We start from the raw sequence: 17,880 nt of genomic DNA on the forward strand, positions 1-17,880 counted from the left end.
TGCTTAGTTAGCCTCCCATTTATTGATACACTGGCGGTCGGGTTCAGATAGAGAGCTTGAACAGCTTGTGTTAACTTTGGTCCAAAGTCCATCCTTCTCATAACTCCCCAGAGAAACTGCCAGGAGACCCGGTTGAATGCTTTTTCAGCATCTAATAGAATTAATGACATCAGGTCAACTGTTACTTGTGCTGCATCAAACAAAGTAATGGCCCGCCTAATGTGTTCGGTGGTACCTTTCTTGGGGATGAATCCATGTTGCCATTCTGAGACCAGGGGTTCAATTCCTTAAGATATTTTCATTGCTAGGATTTTAGAGAAGACTTTTGATTCACAGTTTATAAACGCAATTGGCCTGTATGATCCTATTTCTAACTGTGATTTATCTTTTTTAGGAAATATAGAGATTTTAGCATTGGACCAGGAAGCGGGTGGAGAGGCCCCATTAAAGATAGAGATTACTAAAGCAGAAAAAATTGACTTTATTTGGGGAACAAACATTTTGTAAAAACTCAACATGGATACAATCAACCCCTGCAGCTTTCCCATCCGGTAAACTGGCTAGAGCTTCTGCGATGTCTTCCCAAGTCGGAGTAACATCGAGCTGATCGCGCTTTTTCTGACTAAGGGGGTCATTATGATGGCGGATTCCCCGCATACTCCGGGCCGGCGGAAGCCACCGCCGGCCCAGAGTATGCGGGGAATCCGCCGAGGAGGCCTGAAAGACCCACCGCCAAATTAGGATGGCTGGTGGGTCTCACAATCTGTCTCCACTTTTCCGCCGCGGTCGGAAGGCAACCACGGCGGAAAAGCACTAACATGGCTGGCGGTGTCTATCAGACACCGCCAGCCATATTAGGATGTAGGGAAAGTAATGCTTTTCCACGGCGGCTTTTCCGCCGTGGAAAAGCATACGGACATTCACTTTGGAGGCCCGTTGTGGGCCCCCTGGGTGAAGGTTGCGTGGGGGGTGCACATGGGGGGTACCTATGGTACCCCCCTGCCTTTGCGTGCACGAAGCGGCAGGCACCGCGCGGTGCCTGCCGCTTTGTGCATGCAAATGCACTGCTTTCATTTTTTACATTGCGGCGGGTGCTGCTTCAAGCAGCACCCGCCGCAATGTAAAACATACAGGATGTGACCGCCAGGGTGGCGGTCACATCCTAATTGCCATGGAGGGACCGCCGCTGCCCATGTGGACGGTCCCTCCTACTCAGGGGTGGCGGACGGACGCAAGTCCGTCCGCCATCCTAATCGACCCCTAAGTTGGGTTAAAGTAACTTCTATAGATTTAGCGATCTTGTCCTCTCTTACATCTACTGAACTACTGTTCTTCTCTGCATATAAATTACTATAGAACTCCCAGAAGCCCTCTTGTATTTTACTGGGGTCAATAGTCTCTTCTCCTGTTGCAAGTTAGATTGACAGTATTTCACTGCCTGTAACCTGCTGCCTGGTTTTTATAGCCAAGTGATGGCCAATAAGGTCCCTACATTTGTAGTTTTTTCCCTGCATCGTGGCCCATTTAGCTGTAACCTTCTCTGCAAATACTGACCCACTTTCAGCTTTAAGGAGTGTCACTTTGTTTTGGGTAGACTCAGTGATCCTCCCTGCTTGAACAATTCAGATTAGGTTCTCCTCTGCCTTTTTCCACTTTTCCTGAAGTTCACAGATCAATAATTTTTATTTCTTGTTTTTCCTAATTGAAAACCTAAGTGTCTCCCCCCGAATACTGTGGCCTTTAGTGTGTCCCACACAGTCATAATTGGGGCCGATCCCACGTTTATTTCAAGAAATTCTTGAACCCATGCTTGCATACGAGTCCGATAACCTGTGTCTTGTAATAGTGCTTTCTCGAAGCTCCATTTGGGGCTTCCCTCCAGTTCCCAAGTCCCCAATGTTTAGTATAAGCGGATTGTGGTCTGACATAAAACGCGGAGCAATATCTATGGAGCATTCGCGGAGTAGAGAGGACGAGATAAAAAAATAATCTAGTCTAGCAAATGACCGGTGTGGGACAGAGAAGTAAGTATAGCCTGGCAGAGTAGAGTTTAGGTTAGCCCAGACATCACTAAGCCCATGAGTTTGAACAAGGTTAACTATTGCTTGATATTCTCAGGGCTTCCTTCCCACATAAGTCCATTAATCGTCCGCCTTCCAGTTACAGGGCAGGTTAATATTAAGGTCACCACAGATAATAATTGGGGAAGGATAATGAGCAAGCTCCCCTGTAATCCAGTTAATGATCCCTTGGTCATCTGCATTGCCCCCATAGATTAAGCATAAGGTAAAAGGAGGATTAGGTGGCAGGTGGCACTCTGCGATTACCTATCTACACAATGAGTCAAATTTCACGCGGGGGATTTTAAAGGTAGTCTACTTTCAGCCATGACCCCTACACCTTTTATTTTCGCGCCTTGTGTAGTACCCGCTATACTTTTAAACCCCTGTGAATTCAGTAAGTGCTTTTGTGAACCTTCTATATGTGTTTCCTTGAGGCAGAAAATTTCGGCCCCCTGTGATCGTAAACCTTGCGCTAACTTTTGTCTCTTTGTAGCTTCATTCAACCCACATATGTTCACTGAGACAAATCTAAGAGTAGTTATCTTAGTCATTTGAGCAAAAAAAGATTAAACCAATACATTCTTGTTCCCTTAACTATGCTTGACTTTGTGAACTTATTTACTTTAGCAAGTGTTTTAACAGGTGATTGTGTGTAGAAAAGAAGTGTCCTCAATTTAGCCATTTCATTGCGATTTCCTCCCCTCCCCACCCCAGCCCTCCCCCTCTCGTTGAGCAATCAGGAATAACCTGAGTGATAGTAGTCAGGAGTAAGTCTCCGCCATTAGATTACACCTTAGAAAGTTTACGTAAACCTTCGGCTACGTCTAATCATAGCTTATATAAAAACATTTAAATAGGTGCGCCCTAGATTCTTGATAGAGCTAATCAACAAAAAGGGAGCACATAATGATAAAGAGAAAGAAAGAAGAGATCCCCACCCCTCCCTCCTTAACCCCCACCAAAAAGCAGAGAGATAATCTCCTTAAGGTTAACTTGAGCCCTTCTTAGACTTGATTTCTCTCAAGTATTCACCAGCCTTAATTTTGGCCAAAAAGATTTTAGAAGCCCTATTAAAGATAACTTTAAGTCTGGCAGGGTTCATTACTTACACTTGGGCTCTGATCTGTTGAAACAGGGAGATTAGCTGACGCAAACGACATCTTCCTTCTACCGTCTGATAGCAAAAGTAGGGTTTTGCAAAAAAAGTTACCCCATTGAGCTTCTTCTGGGAGTTGGGGCGGGCCTGGTTGTATACAAGTTGCCTAAGAAGAAAGTTTCCAAAGTACACCAGGAATGCCCTTGGTTGTCCACCAAATGAGCTGCTGCCATCACGTTGTCATCTCAGATTAAAAGGGAAACGATGTCAACTTTGTACCTCATGGTCCCAGTCCCAGCTTGATTGATCAGGAAAGGATTCTTGTAGAAGTTTCACTTTGTAAAGTCTAAGCCCTCCTTCCCTTCTGAGATTCCAAGTAGACAAAGGTTGTTTCTGCGTTGTTGATTTTCCTGCTCCTCCATCTTTCTCATTAGATCAAGCATACAGGTGGTATTGGTGTCACTCTGATTTTTTACGGAGGAGACCTCTGTTTCCAAGCACTCGGTGCGCCCTTCAACTATTGTGACATGGCCACTTATGTCAGTGCAGATTTTATTCAGTCTTCTCATGCCCACTTGTAGTTTTTAGCAGCCCCTTTTGCTGCACGGTTACCCGCCCGAGCCTCTTCTTGGAATTCTTTTATAGAGGCTAGGATCGTAGCTAGTGAGGATTCGGTAGTGTCTTCCGGTGCGCTCTTTGTGTTTTCCCACAGCGTTGTGTGAGAGTCATCTTCTTCAAGAGGGTAGGACATCTGCGAGTATGAGTAGTCCCACTTGAGCTGGCTGCGTCTTTTAGCCTGTACTGTTCCTGTGTCCTTAAGTGACTCCTCACTATTGTCTTCGTTTGTGTTAAACCCACCCTCGTCCGAGGAGGTCCCAGTGCCACCCGATACTGAGTAGAAGTTTTCAGTACCTGTGTCCGGTGTCCATGGGACTTGAGGGCCAGAGGCAGCTCTAGACCCTGGATATATTAATCAATACCAGCTTCAGGAATTTGAGAAGTATTCTCCAGGTTAATTGTCGTTGGGTCGGCATCACCTTCTGTTTTTTGGGCTACAGGACTTAAAGATAGCAAGTTCCCCTGAGCAGTCGGTCCACCATCATCCCCTTCTACGTGAAGACAGGGAGGGGCGGTCAAGTTGTCAACTGTTTCTTGCAGTCCATTTGTTGTCCCCGTGTCAACTTGTTGTATCCATGCAGGGTTTCCCTTGGCTGAGGGCATTCCTTGCTGAGTGGTCAGCATAGTTGGCTCATCAGTAAGCGAGTCCACGGGGGCATTCTCGGGGGGAGATGTGTGAGGTACAGGGTTAGTATTAGAGTCCGTGGCCGATAGTGGCCCCTTAGCCCCAGAGAATAGCTTAGCGACTGAAGGCTGGGAACCCACTAAGTCCTTATATACACCACCTACCCCGTGCCTTCCTACCAGTTTTTTGTTAGCACTGACCTCACGCTTGCTTTTGGGCAGGTTCTCTCCTAGTCCAGTGTCCCCAGTCTCAGTGTTGGCAGTAGCTGCTCTTGCCTTGCTGTTTTCCCTGTCTTGGCTCCCTTCACTGTCCTATGCTGCTGACGTGTTGGATATGAACCACTGGCTTTCTTTTGATAAGGCCGAAGTGCGAATCCTGCGCCAAATCTGTAACCTAAACTCTCTTGCTGCCCCCCCCCCCATGTCATACATCTTGAATTTGGCTTACCCTCCTCCTATATTTTATCCTTGGCAGAGGTTTTGAGGTGGGCCATTCCCTCCTTTGTGGGGGGGGGGTACACTTAAGGCCACCTGGAGAGTGGATATTATTGTCAAGCTGAAAAAACAATCAACATTTTTTAAGTTCTTCAAGCGAGCAAATGATTAATTTGGGCTTAGCTGGAATACGGACTCCCCTATGCCAAAGTCTGTATTGAAGCTGATTATAAGGACGCCTATAACCTCCATTAGTTTGGCCAGAGATATTGCTTTAAGCCAGACCAAATTGCACAATGAGGTGATTTGTGAGAGTGCATTGGGAAACAAACTAAAAAAGCTAGGCTCAAGACCGATTAATACAATAATTAACATCTATAAGGTTTGCTCGTGTTCAGTCACTTTGTACGGAGCTGGAGTATGGGGATCCTGTAACCCGGTGGGTCTACAAAGAGCTGAGAACACCTTCATGAGACGCTTGCTGACAATCCCTAATAGTCTTCCTGCTACTGTCTGTCACAGCGAACTTGGCCTGATCCCTTTGTCCTTCGGTATACAAATAGAACCGACTTTACTGTGGCACTCCATCTGGGCGAAGGAAGAACCAGCCCTTCGTCACACAATTATCTTAAGACTGTTGTAAACTGGACTACATGTCGAAGATACCTTGGCACAGCTATATTAAAAAAACAGAGTCACTGTGGTTGGTGGACTGTTTTTATAATCCAGCTAATATTGCCAAGATACCAAAAGCAAAAGTGAAATAGGAACTCCTAACCTGTCTAAAATAAAACTAGAGAAAACTTAGAGATGGTAAAAAAGAGCGTCACAGAACACTCGCTCTTAGTTCGCTCTTCAGGGGTTGAGCTGTATCTCTCTTTTTATTTAAGTCATATCAAATTATTTTACCTCATTAGATACAGGTTTGGTATTTTGCATATTTTGGTCTCTTATCCCCGCAAAGCTTATTGTGACGCCAAACTGGATCTGTGCCCTTGCAATTCCAAGTCCACTCAGTGCACGCTCCATTTCCTTTTCTTTTGTCAACTTTACATTAAGCCAGGATGTGATTTTATCATCCCTCTCCTAATGTTTTTAAACATTAGGAAGTGTCGGACAGCTTTATATCATCACCAGCTTTTAAATGATGAATTCACCTGTCTAATCATTTATAGATCCATCACTTCAGCTGTTAGTTTGCGTGATACTGTTCGGAAATGGTGTTATTTGTTTTAACGATTCATCTTTGGATCCTATTGCCCACGGGACAGGGTTTTTTCATGAACTCATCATACCCTGCCCCTAGTTTAAGCTGCTACTTCATAGAAATTTTCATTTATTGATTGTTACTATGACATTCTGATTATGAATTATCACTGCTGCGAAACATATCATTCATTGCCTGTATCACTTTCTTTAAAGTCATGTTGTAAATGTTTTCTATGATGCATTCTCTTATGGCTGGAAGTCAGCCGCATAAAGATATTTTGACTGACTGACTGACAAACCAGAGTCTTATTTACCTTGGAACCTACCTCATGGTATTAGAAGGCTGATGCTCTTGTTGAGACTCCATTTGTTGCCCTCAAGAGATATTATCAGCATTTTGGATACAATACCGAAAGAGGAGAGAATTTGCAAATTTTGTTGCCTACAAGGTCAATATTTTATTCATGTGTTATTTGTGTGTCCGGAGTTGCAAAAGGTTAGGAGTATTTTTCTAAAACCTTCATACATCAAATTCAATTTCATTTCGCCCATGAGGCCTGTTCATTTGTCTTGTCCCCACCAAAAGAAATGGTTTGTCATAGGACCTATCAATTTTGTAAAAACTTTCCTTGATGTACACTAGGAAATTTTATTGCCCTTTGTGATGTTGTAATATTTTGATTTTTGTTTATCTGGTTGTATGTGCATCATAATAATTTTTTTCTTACTATTTAGGAATGCTCTGTTCTATTTAGTTTCTTGAATGTTGCACTTTGACGACTGTTTCATTCTCGCCTGCATTCTGTTAGTATGAATGACAATAGATTTTAAGGAGGCAGCCTAACACAAAGGAAGAATTATTTATTTACTGAAAGAAATGTATTTTTTGTTTTATCTGTAGTGTGTCATTTTGTGGACATCCGTAGGAGTTTCATATCATAATAAACTAAAAACTTGTAAAACTATCACTGCGCACAATCCTTTCCGCACAGGAATTGAAATGTAAACCCTAGCATTGTAATCAGGGCAATGGTGTCTTCTAGACACGGAAGAGCTGCTATCAGCCTTTAGGGAAGGCTTTGAATATAGTGGGCTGTTTTTAGGCAAGGATTTATGTGAAGAACAAGTTACTTACCTTCGGTAATGATGTATCTGTAAGAGACATATGAAGTTACAGATTCCTTACCTTAGAATCACCCCCAGGTGTCAGACTGGACCCGGAGAATTATTCTGTAGCAGTACCCCTGCACGTCGGTAGGTGGCGTTGGTTGATACCGCATCCATCGTTGGCGTGGTGGTTGCAGGGATGATGTTGTGGTGTCTACTTAGACGCCACCCCTGCGCGATGACGTCCGTTCTGACACGACTTTCCATGCCAGTAGTGCAGAGCCATGCAGGACACTGACCACTAGTGCACATAACTAGGGCCCTAGAAGAGCGTCCCTATCCCAGAAGTTAGTTCGCCGAACGGGGAGGATGGGTGGGTTAGTAAGGAATCTATAACTACATATGTCTCCGAAGGAAAGTAACTTGTTCATCTGAAAGAGACAGTAGTTATAGATTCCTTACCTTAGAATAGATACCCCAGCAATACCAACCCAGGTGGTGGGCCTGCGAACTGAGTTGACACCAGATAGTCATGAAGAACAGAACAGCCAAAGAAGCCGTCTCTCCAGACTTGGCTGTCCAGGCAGTAATGTCTAGTGAACGTGTGCAGGGATGCCCACGTGGCTGCCTGGCAGATGTCAACCAGTGGAACTCCACGCCCCAAAGCAGTAGTGGCTGCCGTCGCCCTGGTGGAGTGGGCCGCACTCCTACTGGAGATTAATTTTTTGGCCTAACATCTCTTGGTGCCCATCTAACCCAGGAAGAGTTGATTGTTCAACCGGAATTCTTTAGTGCAGTCGAGGTAGAAGGACGTTTTGGGTCCAGACAGTGGAGTCTCTCCTCTCTGGAACGGTGAGGAGGTAAGAAGAAGGTGGGCAATGTGATGGTTTGACATATGTGGAAAGTGGTAACCACTTTGTGCAGAAAAGAGAGCCTAGTGCAAAGGACCACTTTGTCCAAATCGACAGTAAGAAAGGGAGGCTTGGAAGACCTAGCCTATAGCTCACTCACCCTGCGAGCAGAGGTGATTGCAAGCAGAAAAGCAGTCTTTAAAGAAAGAAGACGAAGAGGACAATTATATAGTGGCTCAAAGGGAGCACAAATGAGAGAAGTAAGAACAAGATTCAAATCCCTCTGGGGCATTACGAAAGGAGGAGGAGGAAAAAGAGAAGTAATGCATTTGAGAAATCTGTTTACAATAGGGGACTTGAAAAAAGAAGGCTGATAAGGAAGGCGAAGAAAGGCCAAAATGCCCGCAAGATAGCCTTTAACTTCTTCCGCTGCGGTGCTGAAGGTTCTAAAGAACCAATGGAACCATGACGGAACGGTTCCGTCATAAGCACGGGCCTACCGACGCTCATGACGGAACCGTTCCGTCATGAGCATGGAAGGGGTTAAGAGTGCCCAGAGCAGAGCCCTGCAGGTCCAAAGAAAGAATGAAGACGAGAACCTCTGAAAGGGGGCAGAAAGGGGATCCTCAGCCTTTGCTGTGCACCATGCCATACATTTGTTCCACCTACAGGCGTATACCTTCTTAGTGGAGGGATGCCTGGCTGTCAAGATGATGTTACAGACTTCGGGAGGAAGGTCAAAAGCTGTCAACTGTCGCCACTCAATCTTCATACAAGGAGGTGGAGGTTGGACAGGTTTGGGTGGAGAACCATCCCATGCTGCTGCAACAGAAGATCTTCCCGAAGAGGCAGTCTGATTGGAGGGTCGATGGCCATGCTCAAGAGCTTGGGGTACTAGACTCTTGGTGCCCAGTCCAGAGCCACAAGAATGACTTGGGCCCGGTCACACTTGATCTTCTTCAGCACTCTGGGTAGAAGTGGTACAGGCGGAAAGGCATACAGGAGTCCGCAATTCCACTCATGACGAAAGGCGTCGCAGAGAGAGTGCCACCTTGGAAACTCCAACACACAGAACTGCTGACATTACGCGTTTTCTTCTGTGGTGAATAGATTTAACCAAGGCTCTCCCCACTGCTGAAAAATACCTTGCACTACCTCCCTGTAAAGACACCATTCGTGATCGTTCATGCACCGGCGACTGAGTTTGTGCGGCCAGGCATTCAGGTAACCCACCAGGTTTTGAACCACCAGGGATATGCCCTGATGTTCTAGCCATGTCCAAAGGCGAAGAGCCTCTTGCCATAGGGTCCATGACTCCACCCCGCCCTGTTTGCTGCAGTACCACATGGCGGTCGTGTTGTCCAGGATCACCTGCACTACTCTTCCTTTGGCAGAAGGAAGGAATGCCTTCAGTACAAGACAAATCGCCTGGAGCTCCAGAAGGTTGATGTGGAGCCCGTCTCCACCAGAGATCAGAGGCCCCTGATCGCTACCTCTCCCATGTGGCTGCCCCATCCCAGAAGGCACGCATCCATCACTACTGTGAACTCTAGTTGGGGAAGGGAGAGGGATTTGCCGCTGACCCGATCTTGGTTCGTTAGCCACCACTGCCACTGACCTGCAGTCCCCTCTGAGATCTGGACGACATCGGAAAGATTGCCCTGATGCTACGCCCACTGGAACTTCAGGTCTCACTGCAGTGCCCGCATATGCCATCTTGCATGATCTACCAGCAGGAGGCCATGAGGCCCAGCAGCCTCAGAGTCATTCACACCAAAATCCGGGATAGAGGCTGAAACATCTGTATCATAGCCTGAATATTACGGACTCGCTGCTCGAGAGGATAAGCCCGAAACTGCGCTGAATCCAGACCTGCTCCGGTAAAAAGGAGCTTCTGAAAGGGAATCAGGTGCGACTTCGGCACGTTGATAGTGAACCCCAGCGAATGCAGGAGATCTGCCATAGCCTGGCAGTGGGAGTCGACAACCTGGGGTGATCCCGCTTTCAACAACCAGTCTTCGAGATAGGGGAAGACTGAAACCCCTGATATGCACAGATGAGCTGTGACCACCGCCATCACTTTCGTGAACACCCGAGGGGCGCTGGTAAGACCAAAAGGGAGCACAGTAAACTGAAAATGCTAATGGCCTACCGTGAACCGTAGGTAATGCCAGTGGGGAGGCAAGACAGGGATGTGAAAATAAGCGTCATGCGAGTCCAACACTACCATCCAGTTGGTTAACATTTTGAACTTCTCCTTCGGGAGGAAGCGGTTGACGGCCCTGTGGTCTAAGATAGGACGCAGGCCTTTGTCCTTCTTGGGTACCAGGAAGTAGTGGGAGTAGCAACCGCAACCTACTTCTGGCACAGGGACTTGTTCGATAGCTCCCTTGGCCAAGAAAGCTGTTACTTCCTGGTGGATAAGGGCCAAGTGATCCTCCGACATACGATTGTGTGTAGATGGCATGGAGGGAGGGGTAGTTTTGAAGTGATCCTGCCTCCTACTGGCAACTGGTGACCCTGTAAAGTTGGACTAGGAAGGTTTGGAGGCTGCTGCAGTGGGAGCATTGGTGGACTGGCCCGCCTGCTGACCCCAGATCTTCGACGCTGGGTCCCATGTCCCCGGCCACGCATAGGCTGGGCAGCGTCCCTGTAACTCTGGGTGGAACATGGTTGGGCACCCCTTCCGTATCCACGAAAGGGGCAAACAGTATACTTCATGGGGCGAGAAGTTGCTGTGAGGCCCAAGGAGGTCGTGCCCCTAGAGTCCTTGAAGCGCTTGAGCAAATTGTCCACCTTGTAACCAAATGGGTGACAGCCATCAAAGGGCATGTCCAAAAGCGGGATTGGACATCCCTGGAGAAGCTAGACGTTCTCAGTCAGGCGTAGTACCTTAGGGCTACAGACGTGAACTTAACTGCGTTTCGACCCTCAACAGCCGAGTGAACACAGCCAGGGCCTCCTCTGGGTACTGTGGCAACACTTGCGCGACTGTATCCCACACTGTGTGTGTATAACGGGCCAAGAGACGTGCAGTGTTCACCGACCACAGTCCTAAGTTGTAGTAAGAAAACATCTTCTTCCCAAGATGGTCAAGCTTCTTGGATACCCTATCTGGGGTAGCAGTAGAGAATGCGCCCTTGGAGGATGAGGCTTTGACCACCAAGCTCTTAGGGGTATGGTGTTGGGAGAGGAAAAGTGGGTTGCCCTGGACCGTGCTGTGGCGTCGGGAAATCACCCTGTCCACAGGAGCCCCTGTGCTGGGTTTTGACCAAGTGACCAGAAGGATGCCAGTGAGAGCCTCATTAAAAGCAGCAGGGGTTCCAAAGAGGCTGCTGCCAGCTGAAGCACCTCAGTCAGGAGGTTAGTCCTGACAGCCACCATAGGAAGCTCAAAGCCCAAGGTCTCAGCCGCCCTATCCAACACCACAGCTTAGGAACCCCCTCCTCCAGAGCCATGGTAGGGGAGAAGGCATACCCAGGTCTAGGGAGGTATCCAGACCACTGGCATCACCCAACTTCTCTCACCAGTCCGGTTCCTCAAGTTGGTCTGCTAGAGGGTTAACTGACGCCACCCAGACCTCCCCACCCACCTCTGGCTGCCACTCAGGTCGATAGTGAAAGCCAAGGATGAACAGCGGTTCAGAAAGTACCCTCCGGCAGCGGTACCAACATTGGATGACATCTGTCCGGCACCAGGTCCAAGTCGGGGTGAGGCTGGGGTCGCCACCGGTTGAGGGCACAACTGGGGTCGGGGGGGTCGTCACTGGAATTGGCCCTGTGGAAGGTACCGTGAGGTCGACCAGTGCTAATCTGGATCCAAGTATGGATCCATGAGAGCCCTCCGGTGCTGAGGCCGGAGCAGCCGGCATCGAAGGCCCAGGGCTCACAGCTGAGTCCGCGAGGCCGAAGGCGCGCCAACAGAGTCAGCCTGCCCAAAAATTATATGGACCTCTGAAACATATATTTCTGTACATAGCATGTATGCAATTTATGCACTTAAATTCTCATTCACTGCACCGTCACCTGTCTCTTTTTGGAGCACCTTGTGTTCGACAGAGCAAATATAATTTTACACCTCACTGTCAACAAAATTTTAAAAAGTTGCTAAAATAAAATAAAAAGATAAATATTTAATGCAAAATTATTTGTATTAGAGGTGTTTGTATCCCCTTGTTGACACTTTGCCGTGGAAGTCAAGGGCTACACTTCCCCAATAGGGACCATTTTATAAAAAATGCTATGAAGCGCTTTGTAAAAGGCACGAAGTTGGGCAGGGGACGCTCCGTCTCTGGGAAAGGGAGGGAAGCACGGAGTCGCCCAATGTGTGCTCCGAAGATGGAGACGGACAGCGATGATGCTCCGGGACCTGCTTCGCGTCAGCTGACTGACGGGGAGAAGGCGAAGAGCGGCAATGCTTCTTTGCCTTCTTCTTGTACTTCGACTTACCAGAAGTGTGCAAAGACTTCAAGGAAGAATGGTGATAACTCCGCGACCTTGAACCGCGCAAAGCAGACTGCCGGGTGTTAGAACTGGGGGTCTCTAGTTGGCAATGGTTTGCACCTTTGTCCAAATAGGGATCCTTGCTTCTAGTCAGAGTATGGGGGCTACACTCCTAAAATAACCCCTGCTCAACCCTGTGGTTTCTTGGCATGAGCAGGAAAGCTTATCTCAGAGGCAGTGTGTAAAGCATTTGTGAACACATGCAGTAATACAGTGAAAACACTTCAGATGGACAACACAGGTTTTTATAAAAATAAGTAATCTTTATATAGACTTAACACAAGGTCTAAACGACAAAAATCCACAATACAGTATTAAGAAAATGACTTTAAGTTTAAGATGGTAGAAATAACTCAGTTCACTTTAGATGGTAAATGCGACAATTTTCTCACAAAGTACCTTTGGATGCATCACGCAAGATAAACAAAAGGTTTGCAGGGAGAACGATGCGTCTGTTAGTTACCGTAGAGGAGGTAATGCGATGATCTAGAGTGCGCCCCGGTTGCTGTGCGACAAGATGGCGACTTGATGCGATGCGAAAAGATGGAGCCCGTGATGTGATGCGACAACGTGAAGAAGATGCGTGCACGCCCGGCGGTGACTCTGTAACTTTGGAGCTACGACAGGCCCTACGACACGCTTCTCCGGTGATGCGACGGCGACCCTTGCGTGGCGACACGCTTCTCCGGGGATGCGACAACCAACAGCTGCAACAGAGACACGCTTCTCTGCTGACGCAACAGTGACCCTTGCAGGGGCGACACGCTTCTCCGATGATGCGACAGCGACAGCAACAGCTGCAGATGAGACATGCTTCTTCTCGTTGAGTCGCACTTCCAGCTCCCAACAACACGCAGGCTTCTGCAGACAGAATTCACAGCAAGGAAATTCAGGGGGGAGCTGGTGGTGAAGTCTTGTATCCCTGAGACTTCAACAGGAGTCAAGCACAGTTCCAGCCCTTGGAGATTCTTCCTTCAAGATGATGAAAGTTGCAAATAAATGTCTTTCTCCTTTACTTGGCAATAAAGAAACCACTGCAGACCAACCCCAGCAATTACACATTGGCACATGGGCAGTCACAAACTCCTGCAGATTCTCTGGTTCTTGGCAAAAGGTCAGTCTTGATGTCCAGAAGTGGGGTCTGGGTCCCCCTTTTTATACACACAAATACTTTGTCTCCGAAGGCTGAGAATGTCATTAACTAGTCCAAACCAGTTCTGGGTGCATTCTGCCACAGCACAACTTCTTCCTTTGTCAGTGTGGGACAGGGTCATCAGAGACACCACAGGAGGTGGAGCCAGCATTGTGGAAGGCAGGCACAGCCCTATTCAGGCCCATGTGCTACTCCTCCCACCACTCCCAATGCAGATAGGTCTACTCAGCCTTGTGCTGACTCACCCTGTCTCCTGGAGCCCCCTCAGTCCCTGTCACTCACAAACCAGACATGGAATACACAACCTAGCAGAGGCAGACTTGGAAGGGTAGGCAAAAAAATACCTACTTTCTAAAAGTGGTATTTTCAAACACAAAATGTTAAAACTAACTTCACAAAAAGATGAATTTTATCATTTTGAGTAGAGGCATACTAAATTCGTTTTTCTACCATGTTCCCTGTGTCAGTTAGGATTATAAGGTGTTATAATCAAACTGCCAATTCTGGCCTATGGGGACAGGTACCCTTGCAATAGTGAAAAACGAAATTGGCTGTAATTCACTATCAGGACATGCCACACACATCAGGGCATGTCCTACCTTTCACATACAATGCACCCTGCCCTAGGGCCTACCTTTGGGGTGGCTAACATGAAGAACAGGGAAGGTTTAGGGACTGGTAAGTGGGTGCACTTATCAAGTCGACATGGCAGTACTAGACTGCACACAGGCTCTGCAGGCCTGATACACACTTTACAAGTTGCTTCTGTGGGTGGCACAATCAGTGCTGCAAGCCCACTAGCAGCATTTGGTCTACAGGCTCTGGGCACAGATGGTGCACTATACTAGGATCTGACAAGTAAATCAAATAAGCCAATCATGGAGTCACTAATCCATTACATCAATTTAACATAGGGAGCACTTGCACTGTGGTACTGAATAGCAGTGGCACAGTGCCCAAAGCCTCTAACCAGCAAAAACATATCAAAAATAAAGGAGAAAATAGTAAAAGATGGAAGGGAGACTCACGCCAATGGTATCAGGTCGAACACCGAGCCTCCGAAAGCTTTCAGGCCCACTCCCGCAAAGACTTCGGGTTCATAGACTGGCAGTCGGAGCAGGACTTCGGATCGTGGTCGCACTCCAGGCACAAAAGGCAAACGAGGTGCGGATCAGTGACCAACATCAACTTGTGTTAGGAGTGACAGGGCTTGAAGCTGGTCCGACGATGGGACATCCCTCGTGCACAAGGAGTCGAGGACTTGGAAAAGGCGAAGACAAAAAATCAAAAAAGGGTTAGTCAAAGACTAAGGGGCACACTCTCTCCGGATCTGTGCTGGCTGGCGCGGAAAAAATTGTCAGAACTCACATCAGCAAGCAGGGGCGGCATCTGAGTAGACGCTGAGAAGTCATCCTGTCGATCACAACACCACCTACCGACGTGCAGGGGTACTGCTACAGAAATTGTTTGCAGATTCAGTCTGACGCCTGGGGGTAATTCTCAGGTAAGGAATCTATAACTAGTCTCTTTCAGATTTATGTATTAGGTACTGCTCTGTATTGCTGTGCTGCAGTTCCCACTATGGATATAAAGGCAGGTGACATGCTTTGCACTTCTCAGCTTGGCTGAAAGCATCTGCTACTACTAGGGATAGTAAACTCATGCCTGAGGGAGTGCTGCACATGTAACATTCCGAATAATTAGCCCTGAAACAAATTACATACATCGTTTGTCGGAATTGAAGGAAGATTGAGCATTAAGAGAGGCCAAATACTTTCAAATATGCACAGGAACATAATATCCACCTTCTCACTTAGTCCCAATTCCAAATTGGAGGTCTGTTTCTTTATGGTTGCATTAGACAGTATGATTGAGCGAGGGTTAAGCATGTGTTTGAGGGCCACTGTTCATCTCCTAGCACTCTTCTCTAGTTACCAGCAATTATTTGGTGATTCTAAGGACAGGTGGCGTGTCCTTAGAAATCTCTCTGCTGATCCATTTTGCTCCCTGAGGTGGAGACAACCTCTTAGAAGAGCAAGTTTGCTTCTCTGGACTCTGTCATTTCATAGAAGTTTTTCTGGGGGTTTTCTCTAGAGCTGTATAGAGATGAAACGTTGGGCTGGCTGTCTCTAGAACTCTACAAAGATACAGCGCCAAGAAAGCAAAAAAAACTCATATGTGAGATGGTCACTAGAGCTGTGTACCTATGAGGCATGAGACCATCTTGAGGAGTATTGTGAAGACGTGTTTTGTTCAGAGCGGCACATAAATTAGCTGTGAGACTGCCCCGACTGCTGCATTTATATCTATTTCATAGAGCTGCATGTGCTGCCGCAAAGGGGAGACACGGGAGGGGGGCTCAAGGTACAGCGCAGAAGTCTTGCCATAACAAATGTGATGCAAGTTTTCCCGGTTAATATATATTTATATTATTATTTTTTTTTTTACAAGGTTACACAAAAGCAAAAATCGGAACAGGCCAGGCACAGAAATAAGGCTGAAGGCCTTAGTCTTACTTTTATTTTTGGCCTGATCCGCTTTTCGTTTCTCAACATCTGCTCACCCTATTCTATCACCTCACCACCACCACTTTTCTCCACCACGCCAGAGTCTTTGAGCTGTATTAAATGGGCGAAAACGACATAATTGGGCTTTATAAAACACCAAAAAGCGTGAATAAACTGACCCTAGACCAGAGGTCTTCAATCTGTAGGTCGGGACTCCCAGGAGGGCCGTGGTGTCCTGGAAATGGGTTCGCTGATTCACTTCTTCCCGAAATCCAAAACATTTGTTCTTCATTTTGGAAAAAGACAACCGTCTTGGGAAGGTTAATTCCGATCGTTAAAATGCTTCAGCTGAAGTTTTATTAATTGAGTCCCCTGTACTGTGAGATGCCATGGTGCCTGCTTGCCTGAATGAAATGCAAATGTGCGCTGTGAGTTAATCTGCAAGTGTAAAGGGTGCTTGAGAGCAGGCTCTGGCTTTAATTGATCTAAACACTCCAAGCTTGGTGGTGACAAAGATTTAGTTTTTTGATTGGTAATGCAAAGAGTTAACAGCTGGGTTGTGAAGTGCATGCTTTTAACCCCTTGCATGCTGCCACGATTCTGCGCCTGTGCGGCACATTCCGATCGCGGGTGCGGTCATGACGGCCCCCAGCCGTCATCAGCACACGAGCACTGTAGTGCATGACGGCTGGGGGCCGTCAGCAGCATGCAAGGGGTTAATCACAATTCTATTTACACAGCCCTTAGTACCCCTAAGGAAGTGTTGAAGGGACAGTTATGTAAAAAGAAAATTACACTACATACGGTCTGGTATTACTAAAATCGACATTTTGGAAGTACTGTTTTATGTTAAACTGCACATTTTGTAACAGCCTATCCTATACTGTGTAATGCAAGTATAAAATAATGACTTACATAGTCACAGTGCTTTCAGTCAAAGGCTCGACATCGTAGCACTAAAAATACAAAAGTCACTATTCTCCACTGCACCAACCAAGATTTAACTCTGTGGATCTCTGCAGTACATTAACTAATAGAGGTTTCATAATGTACTACAGTGCCTTTTCCACTGAGTACCAACTTTTTAAAATGTCTTTTCCATTTAAGCTGCCCATTATTATATATGTACCTACCTGATAATGAAATACCTAAAAAATGTACAGAATATTTTGGGGCTTATTTAAGGGAAGTTTCACCACCAGGCCATCCCTTTTTTGATGCTCCAGCGGCAAAAGCATCTCAACAAAACCTATGAGGCGACGCAAAGTCACCCTGCATGGCTTTGCATGGCCTCACAGATATGGTGTAAGACAAAGCAGCGCAAGTCGCTGCCTTGCCTTACTCTGCATCAAGGAGTCGTTCCATGGGCGTTGCAGTGGATGTTCCCACGTAACATCCATGGACTTTGATGCTGCCCCAGATTCACAAAATCGTGTAAACCTGGGGCAGCGCCATAACCTTACTCCTCCTCAGCAGAGGAGTAACTAGTGGAAATTTTACATTTCTCCTCGTTTTTCCTATGTCCATGAGTGCTGCATTTTACAGTTCACATAGAAAGAGGAAAATGCCTCTCTGGATTGTTTTTGTCAAGGAAGGTGCCCCTTCCTGCACAAAAAACAATCTTGCCTACATTGGTGCAAGGCAGTCATTTGGCCACCAACCCAAGGGGAAAGGACAGGAATGCAAATATTTCATAAATATGGTTCATTCCAGCC

The sequence above is a fragment of the Lissotriton vulgaris genome, chromosome 7, assembly GCF_964263255.1.
Source record: "Lissotriton vulgaris chromosome 7, aLisVul1.2, whole genome shotgun sequence".
NCBI classification, from domain to species: domain Eukaryota; kingdom Metazoa; phylum Chordata; class Amphibia; order Caudata; family Salamandridae; genus Lissotriton; species Lissotriton vulgaris.